Source organism: Etheostoma spectabile, chromosome 12, assembly GCF_008692095.1.
Source record: "Etheostoma spectabile isolate EspeVRDwgs_2016 chromosome 12, UIUC_Espe_1.0, whole genome shotgun sequence".
In the NCBI taxonomy this organism is placed as follows: Eukaryota; Metazoa; Chordata; class Actinopteri; order Perciformes; family Percidae; genus Etheostoma; species Etheostoma spectabile.
This window is the reverse complement of record NC_045744.1, coordinates 21,120,170-21,129,334: the sequence shown is the minus strand read 5'-3', so window position 1 is coordinate 21,129,334 and position 9,165 is coordinate 21,120,170. Positions and strand designations below refer to the sequence as shown.

General features: G+C 40.8%; 1 long non-coding RNA gene across 1 annotated transcript in view; it reads left to right on the top strand.

Moving 5' to 3' along the window:
* Window positions 1-7,599: 7,599 nt before the first annotated feature.
* The window catches only part of LOC116699044 (uncharacterized), a 3,383-nt gene continuing 1,817 nt past the window's right edge, over window positions 7,600-9,165 (top strand). Inside the window, exon 1 of the long non-coding RNA XR_004334349.1 lies at window positions 7,600-7,681. This is a non-coding gene — a long non-coding RNA (uncharacterized LOC116699044). The remainder of the gene's footprint in view (window positions 7,682-9,165) is intronic.

Sequence of the window (9,165 nt, the reverse complement as noted above, 5' to 3'; positions counted from 1 at the left end):
ATGTTTCCAGTATGTTTTAAATTTAAAAGAAAGTTATGGAACTGTCAACAACGCGCATCCATGTAGCACCAGGAAAGCCTGGGCACTTGGCGCAACGTCGCTGACGCCTTGTGGCCTTGTGGCCTTGTGCTACAACCTGCCCATGTGTTTGGTCCCTTGTCTTGTGTCCGTTCGTCTGTCTGTGTCTCTCTCTGTTTCTGCATGTGTTGTTTTGTCTCCCTCCTGCCCAGCTTTCCTCTCTGTTTTTTGGGGCTCTGGTACACATTCCAATGTCTGTGTATTGTTTGTATCCGTTGGTAATTTCTGAATATAAAACAATTTGATCACAAAAAAAGGAGATTCTGACTCAGAAACCGTTATCCATCACATGACAAGGTTAGCAGAGCTTTGCAGAACTGCTTTATTGAAGATGAAATAGCGGAAAACGAGCATTAACCTTAGCTCTCATCGGTCTATTCTCTTCCTTTGATTTCTTTATTAAGAAATCACTAATGAAGGTCTTATGACACAGTAAGGTCTTAAAAAAGGGAAGACAGCGTGTGAGATGAAGAAGACAAGAGAGAGAGATATATAGACTAATGGACTTATTCAGCTTAATTACCAGTTTTGGATTTAATCAGGCATGATTTGGTCAGGCTGGAGCCTTTAGCAGCTGCACAGATTGCTTTATAATATAAAGTGTGAAGGCCGTGATCCGCCTTGAACAGCTTCATGTGGCTGCACCAGGGGCCCCTGCACTCTGTTGAGTCAAGACAGAACGGTTTGAGTCCAAAAGGCAGCGATTAAAGCAAAACGTGTGACGTCAGACTCCAGAGACAAACAAATCTTTTTCCGTTCTAAATGTGACATGAAAATGTAGCCTCAATCTGTTTTTGCTAAAAACTCTGCTTCAAACAAGGCTCTGCACCAGTTTCATGTGACACTATGTTCATAATTTAGGTTTGTAGGCTACCAAAGATGAACAGATTTTCTAAATGTTAGGTGACTCAAGTCTGATACTTTAGAACATGTTAGGCCTAGGTTTTTATCTTGCACATATGGCAGAATTGACAATAAAGTTGACTTTGATGTTATCATAGAACAAAGATTAACAGATAAGAAATGAGCTTCAGGTGAGGTTGAGTGGATTGGAAATCCATCTAATCTCCGTTTACATGCACCTTTCATGATTCAAATGTAAACAAAGGGGCCGTTTTACCATCGAAACAGCACATCCATGTGAATTAATACAAGTCTTAATAAACAAAAGATGCATTTTGTCATTCTTTAAAACAAAAGTGTGAATTTATCTCAGATTTAGAGAGATAGACAGACGTGCTTATGTTGTGAGGACATCTAAGAAATGAAACAGCAAAACTATGGAGGATCTTCATGCGTGCTTGCACTGGACTGACAGATGTTTTCAGGGCTGCTCCCAGCAGTCTGGATGAATACAGCTCATTGAATACAATGTTTTGAAAGACAATGGGACAGTCCTGACACCATCCCCCACCACAGCAAAGGCCGGGGCCTCTCCATCTCAGAGGCAACCTTATCCCCCTGCCACGATGACGTCACATCACGTTAACAAGCTTTGCAAGAGACAGAACCCCCGCAACGCAGCCACACCAGACACTTGCTACATCCACACCACTCTGTTGTTTTCATTTGAAAACAAATATATTTGTGTTTCCAAGCCCCTAAAACAGAGACATTGTGTTTGACATCTTTAGGATTATCATCTCTCTACATTGCACATAGTCTCTGTTATTATCCTGTTAACCTTTTCACATTCCTTGGACAATATTTTGCACATTCCTGCACAGCATTGTTCAGCTCTCATCTTTAAAACATATTGTACGTATTTTTGTCATATTTTTTATTGTCAGTTTTGCTTTCATCTTCTCTTACTATGTTTATTTATGCAGCAAACACCAACGCAAACTCCTTGTATATGAAAACCTACTGTGCCATAAACGATTCTAAATGCACAGTTGCAGTTCACCTGTAATCCACCAGAGGTCACTGTGAGCCAAGTCCTGTATCCTGCACCCGTCTGTCTGCAGAGAAAGACATCTCAAACTCAGTACAATATTCTACAGGATTATGGGATTAGAAGAATTTTATAGTAAGACCACAGAGACAAGAAAAGTCATCTAAAACACCTGTATCACTAAGAAAAACTATAAAAGTGATACAAAATATCAGTGTACTGAGTTAAAAAAAATATCAGGGTACTGAGTTAAAAAAAATATCAGGGTACTGAGTTAAAGTTACTGACAGGAGTAAAGTACGGTGGTCCTGAGGTGCAAAACACAACGGCAAATCAGAAAACAACGGCAAATCAAAAAACTCAACCGCAAAAGAGAAAACACAAAAAGAGAAAACACAACGGCAAATCAGAAAACACAACACAAAAAGAGAAAACACAACACAAAAAGAGAAAACACAACGACATTAACCAAAACGGAAAAGGTAGGTACCCTCGGGCGACAGGAGTCGTCGCTGATTGGACAAAAGAACTGGTCCGCGTCCTTTGAACCGGAAAGACATCGCCGCCAGACTTACGCGCGGAGAACTCTGCTGTGCTGTGCTCCAGACAGGCGGGAGCACAGAGGCCGCTATCATGTACTGCAAACATTGTGGCAAAGAGTTCAAAGAGAAGCCTAACTTCTGCAGTGGATGTGGGAAAAGGCTGCAGGAAGACGGTGGCGACGCCATGTTTACGTTGTGAAATGTCGACAGCATATCCAGTATCACGTCATATTCATGTCCGGCATCAAAGTATTGCTTAATAGCAGCGTGTACATCGTCATTTGTGGCGCTCATGATTTGGAAAAATGGAAACAAACCCCGTCTTTCCGGTTCAAAGGACGGACCAGTTCTTTTGTCCAATCAGCGATGACTCCTGTCGCCCGAGGGTACCTACCTTATCCGTTTTGGTTAATGTTGTTGTGTTTTCTCTTTTTGTGTTGTGTTTTCTGATTTGCCGTTGTGTTTTCTCTTTTGTCGCTGTGTTTTCTCTTTTTGTGTTGTGTTTTCTCTTTTGCGTTGAGTTTTTTGATTTGCCGTTGTTTTCTGATTTGCCGTTGTGTTTTGCACCTCAGGGCCACCGTAGTAAAGTTCTTGTGAAAGGAAACTCAAATATAAAAGTGTAATCTGTTGTCAGCGTCATTTCCTAAAATGTTTTATAATTGAGCCCTATAGTCATATAGTTGAGCCCTATTGAGTCATATAGTAAATATGACCTAGCATGGATGGACGACACACACCACACACACACCCACACACACCACACACACACCACACCACACACACACACACACACACACACACACACACACACACACACACACACACACACACACACACACACACACACCCACACACACCCACACACACACACACACAAATAAAACGGAAAAGACAGTAAGCAACTGTGTGTCCAGTGATGAGCATCTGGTCCTGTTGTCTCACACGATGTGTCTGATGGATGGAGCTTTAAACCAGGTGCTGCTCTATTGAACTCTACAGGAGGCATTCAGCTGTAACACCGGCGGCCATGTTGGAGGTCCTTAGCTCTGTGGACTGCTCATTTTCACCTGTTGACTTTCCAGTTTAAAAACACACACGCTTAATTTTTGATCTTTGACTGAGACCATAGCTCCACTTATTAAGGGCATTAAGGGCAAAAAGTCCCCAAAACAATCTCGAATGCCGCTAAAAAAGTGATCACTGTGCAAAGATTAAAGATTTTTAAAGAAATATTTCAATTAAATTCTTTAAATTTCCATTTCCCTGTCGCTAACATCCACTCACAAACAGCGCTGTTACACATGCACTGATGATGAAAATAGTATACTCTTTATTTGGCACAAGCTGGTGATTACTATATGCATTTTATTTTGGTTTCATTTAACTTTAAAAATATCAACTTTATGCACTTATTACTTTTTTTCCTGACTAAACTTTGTAAATGCCCCGATTTAACTGTAGGGGAAAAAGTTGCACAATTATTTTTTTAATTTTCTTACATTGATTTGGACTCAGTATGTTTAGATAAAGCTAGCAAGCTAATGCTAACCAGACCATTTGAGTTGAGCATGGAACTTCATTGGACCGAATATCTATAATGTCAACTCAAGAGCCACACACCACACTATATATATATATATATATATATATATATATATATATATATATATATATATATATATAAGCTTTTAGATAGCTTTCACCCTTTTTGCACACTAAGTTACCAGCGGCTAGCTACCAGCAGCTAACTACCAGCGGCTAACTACCAGCAGCTAGCTTGCTACCAGCAGTTCAGAGATAAATGTCACCCTGCTCCAGCTTTCCATTGCTCGGCCCTGGAAGAATCCTCAACAAATGCTTTTTTGAGGTGTGGTTTGTGGTTTTAATATAATATGTCTGTTGGTTCTGTGACTCAATTTATTAAGATAGGGCCCAGGTGTATTTTACACCTGGGCCTTCAGTCCTGTAACAGCAATTAGACCTAAACCACCTTTGAATAACCTCCCCATGATACTAGGACATTATCGTGTGAAATAAAGTAATTTAACACAAGGCTCAACACCTAGATTCTGAGTTTTGCAGAGACATAAATACACAGTGACTGAAGCAATCACTTTTACGCTGTATGGCAGGAAGATGCTGCATCACACATAGTCAAAATTAATCTAATTACCAAAGAAGAAAACATCCGGTCACATTTACTTATACAACAACCACAAAACAATCAAAAACACTGATTACACAATCAGCAAACAGCTGGCTTCCAGCCAAGCTGCTGGAGCTCAACAACACATGCCACCACCACGGTCACCACACACACACACAGCTCCAACCTAAACACCAGCACCAACTAAATCTAAAGCAAGCAGCAATAGCTATTGAAATATATTCACTAATATGCAGAAACAGCAATTAAACTTACCAATAGCTGCTCAGCATTTGAAGAAAAAGTACATCCACCTTTCTTTCATTAACTTTCTAAAACTCGAAATGAACTTGAACTAACTTACTACGTGACGCAAGCTATTTGGCTTCTCGGCCACCGTACTAACCTGTCCGAAAAATGCCGACGTAGCTAGGTGGCCGGGCTTTGGCCGGTCAAAGAATACGCCCAATAGGGCAAACTTGAAATTTGATTGGCTTAACAACATGACAATCAACAAGGCCTCAGTAAGACAGCACAGGGGGAAATATGATTGGATAAAATCTCTAATTTATGAAACGCATGGAAGCTGCACAACCAAGGGAGAGAGTAGCAATACAATTATGATAATTTACTTTGTAAAATACATGTGAAATTAATGTATACTGTATAGGCTACTGTATACTGTACTTCTTTTTCTCTGCACCACCTACACTTTACATTTTGACTTTATATTTTTGATATTTTTGATATTTGATATGTTGTATATCTCATATTTCTTATATTTTTGTGTCAACACTGTAAAGGGATTGCTTCAATCTCGTTGCACAGGTACTGTGTACTTGTGTATAATGACAATGAAGGCATTCTATTCTATTCTATTCTAATATAAAAAATATATAATTTTCTGATTCTGACAATCTTTTGGCCAGCAGAGAAGGCCTTGTTTTGCCCTGACAGACCACCTCTACTGTCGAGTCATTCAAATCAGATCACAATATAACTAGACTACAAAGCTTTATGTGAGGTGACCCAATCAGTGATAAGCAGGCGGTTTTCTATCATCTCAAACTTGACCATTGGTCTCCCCAAATATTAGAGACCAATAGGCTAGTCCTGGACTCGACCGAGTCCAGCTCTATATGCTTTATTTCTAAAGTAACTTTCTCTCTCAAAACAAAACCATTGAAGTGTGCTTGTTCATGAAACATATGTTGGTTTAATTTAAAAATTAATATAGGCATTGGTATTGTACCTTGGTATATGCCTGGCTGTGTTAAATACCTCTATCATCAGGCATCAATTATTCTATTTTAGCCACAGACACAATGTCGGTCACTTTGTACTATGGATTCTTCAGGACAAGGAGCCGGAAACTTTACTACAGCCCTGGTTGTAACGCATGGCAACGCATTCTCACGAACGGTTTCGTTTGATATTGTACAAAAAGTTATGCACAACAATTTGTATGATATCCTACGGAATAGGCCACTGCCGGCTGGTCATGGGACGACCGCTCACTTTACAGGTACGTTTAGCGGTATTTACAGTTACATTTAGCCATGAAAAGGGTACTGGTGAGCCGGGTGCCGCTCACTTTGAGATGCCAGTCGTATCGGAGGCCGTTGCGTTGAGTTTAGCCAACAAAATGTGGCTTTGAGCTGGGCACAGTGCATGTGAGGCGAGGGTCCTTTCAGCGGCTGATGGGGTTCAATTTAGCCAGTAAAAAGTGACCATCATGCAGCAATGACAGTTACATTTAGGCACTAAAACAAAGATTGTGGTTAGTCCTCCGGGGACACAAACACACATTTCCTGGGTAAAAGTTCTGTTTTCAAAGGGACACAAACTCCACTCCCACTTGAAAGTACTCTGTTTTATGACCCAACCTTTTCTGTGTCTGTAGTGCCAAAAAAGACCATCAGGATATACCCAAACATCAAAGACTACATCACGCCTGAGAGCAATGGAAAACTTGAAGACTTTTGGAACAACAATACTATGGAAATGAGAGCCGTTCAAAGATCACTAAAGGGGGAACTGAGGAAGTGTCAGAGAAGCTTTTTCAACTAAGAACTGGAAAAAAATGGTGGGAATTTGTGAAGGACATGACCAATCTGAACTCAGTCAAGAGAAATGCATGTACTGAATTAAGGAGAAAAAGCAAAGTAAAAGAATGTTTTTGTTTTTGCATCAGAAGATAAACTACACAGGGACAGAAAAAGCTACAAATTACAAACAAATTTAACCCTCAAACAAAGCATTTGCCTTGTAAAAAGGTCATGGAGACCACCTGTAGTGCTGCATTTTCTGTCTGTTTTAATACATATCAGGTGTCAGGGGGACGGCAGATGCACATCAGATACGTGTCTGTGCCTATGTGTGTTAGCACTGTGTTTGATTGGTAGCCTCCCTGACTTTCATCCAATGCATGCAGCGATTGGCTTCAGATACATAAAGGAAGGAATGAAGAACAGAAGGAGGGAAGAAAAGTCATTTCTGCTTGTATAGATCCATGACCTCTTAGCTGACCAATAGCATTTAGCAATCCTGATGACCTCAGAGCCCCTCCCCTGTTTATCTGTGTTCAGTGATGCAGATGATCCACAGATCTGTGGATGATCTGCTCCTCCCCCTCCATACCTCCATGTTCCACACACACACAGTCCTTGGTGCTGAGGGGGAGGGGAGAGTGGGGGAGAGGGAGGGAGGGAGGGAGGGAAGGGAGGAGGTGTAGGTCATTATGCAGCAGGGTGAAAAGGAGAGCAGGAGGAGCAGCACACACACATAAACAGAAGGGTATACAGTTGCGTTCATGTTGTGTCAGACACATCGTAAAAACGAGTTTCCAAGTTTGAAAATGCACGCAAACGCCTGTTGAAGTCAGAACAACCACTTCGAAACTCAAGAATGATTGTGGTGCCGGACTTGCTGACTGGTCCTGTGATACGCATTGTGTTAATTTGGACAGAGATTAGTTCTGCTACTGGAGTTAAAACGCTTGCGTGGACGGAGATCGTTTTTGTCTTTTAGCGCGGCTTAAGAATAAAAATGTAGTGAAGATGTAGCTTAGTGTTTTTTCTCTTGCAGTACCACAGCTGGCCACTGGGTCCACTTGTTTAGTTTAGCTGTTCGAGACTACTTTTGCTACTGAGCATAAGACACCCAGATACAATCCGGCCAAACTGTCAGTAGTCAAGTTGCATCATTAGTAATGTGTAGGTGCCAGAAAAAGGTATGAAGAAGGCATTTACTAAAATAAAAGTTAGTATATATGGTTGTGCTGCATCAATTTGAGGCTTTTTTTGACAATGTTAAAAGAGTGCAATGCTAAATCTGTGGGGTACGTCCATGGACTCACAAGTCAAGAGTGTCATCTTAGGTCTGCCACGCTGTACAGTGAACATGATGCAGCCATGGTGGACTGGAAAATATAAACACTAAGCTATATTTAAGGATTGGCCTTTTTAGGATTTGTATCGCTGATTAGTGAAATCAAAGACCACTGATAGATAGATAGATAGATAGATAGATAGATAGATAGATAGACAGACAAATAGACAGATAGATAGATAGATAGATAGATAGATAGATAGATAGATAGATAGATAGATAGATAGATAATAAGATAGATAGATTAGAAATCCCTAACATTACAGTGTTACAGCAGCAAAATATCACACACACAGCACACATACAGAATATACATGAAATAATAAATAGGATAGAATAACAAATATAATAGGATAAAAGAAAGACTATTTGAAAGCTCCCATGACATGAAAAATTCACTCTATGAGTTTTTTTATTATTTACATTAATATGAGTTCCCCCAGCCGGCCTATGGTCCCCCAGTGGCTAAAAATGGCGATAGCTGTAAACCGAGCCCTGGGTATCCTGCTCTGCCTTTGAGAAAATGAATCTTGCCCTTTATGAGGTCATAAGGGGCAAGTGCTTTGCCCGCCCAGAGAATTTGGCCCGCCCATGAGAAAGAGACATCATGTCTTTCAAACAAGCAAAGTGGCAGTTGGTCAGCCACTGGTGGCAGTGGCTGTAATTCTGCACCAAGGCTAAATTTTGGGAAAGAGACTTCAGATATGGTATTAGGGGACCACTGAGGTCTATAGAAAAGCATCAAAAGAGCACCATGTCATGGGTCCTTTAAATATACACAAGTTGACAATAAAAATGTACAACTACTTAACTGTAAAGAACATATTATTTTAATGAGATTAGTTCCATCGCCATCTGTCCATCCATCCTTCTGTCTGGCCACTCATCTATCCATCATCCCTCTCTCAGTCAGCCAATCGATACCTGATGTCAGGATGAGGTAAGTGATGACTTCAGAGTCATTAAACGATATGATAGGCTGACACAGTGCCATCAGCAGCCGCTGCTGGAAATGGATGGACCCCAGACACCCTGGATCGTTTTTCACTGGTCTCAAACGCACACACACACACACACACACACACACACCACACACACACACACACACACGCACG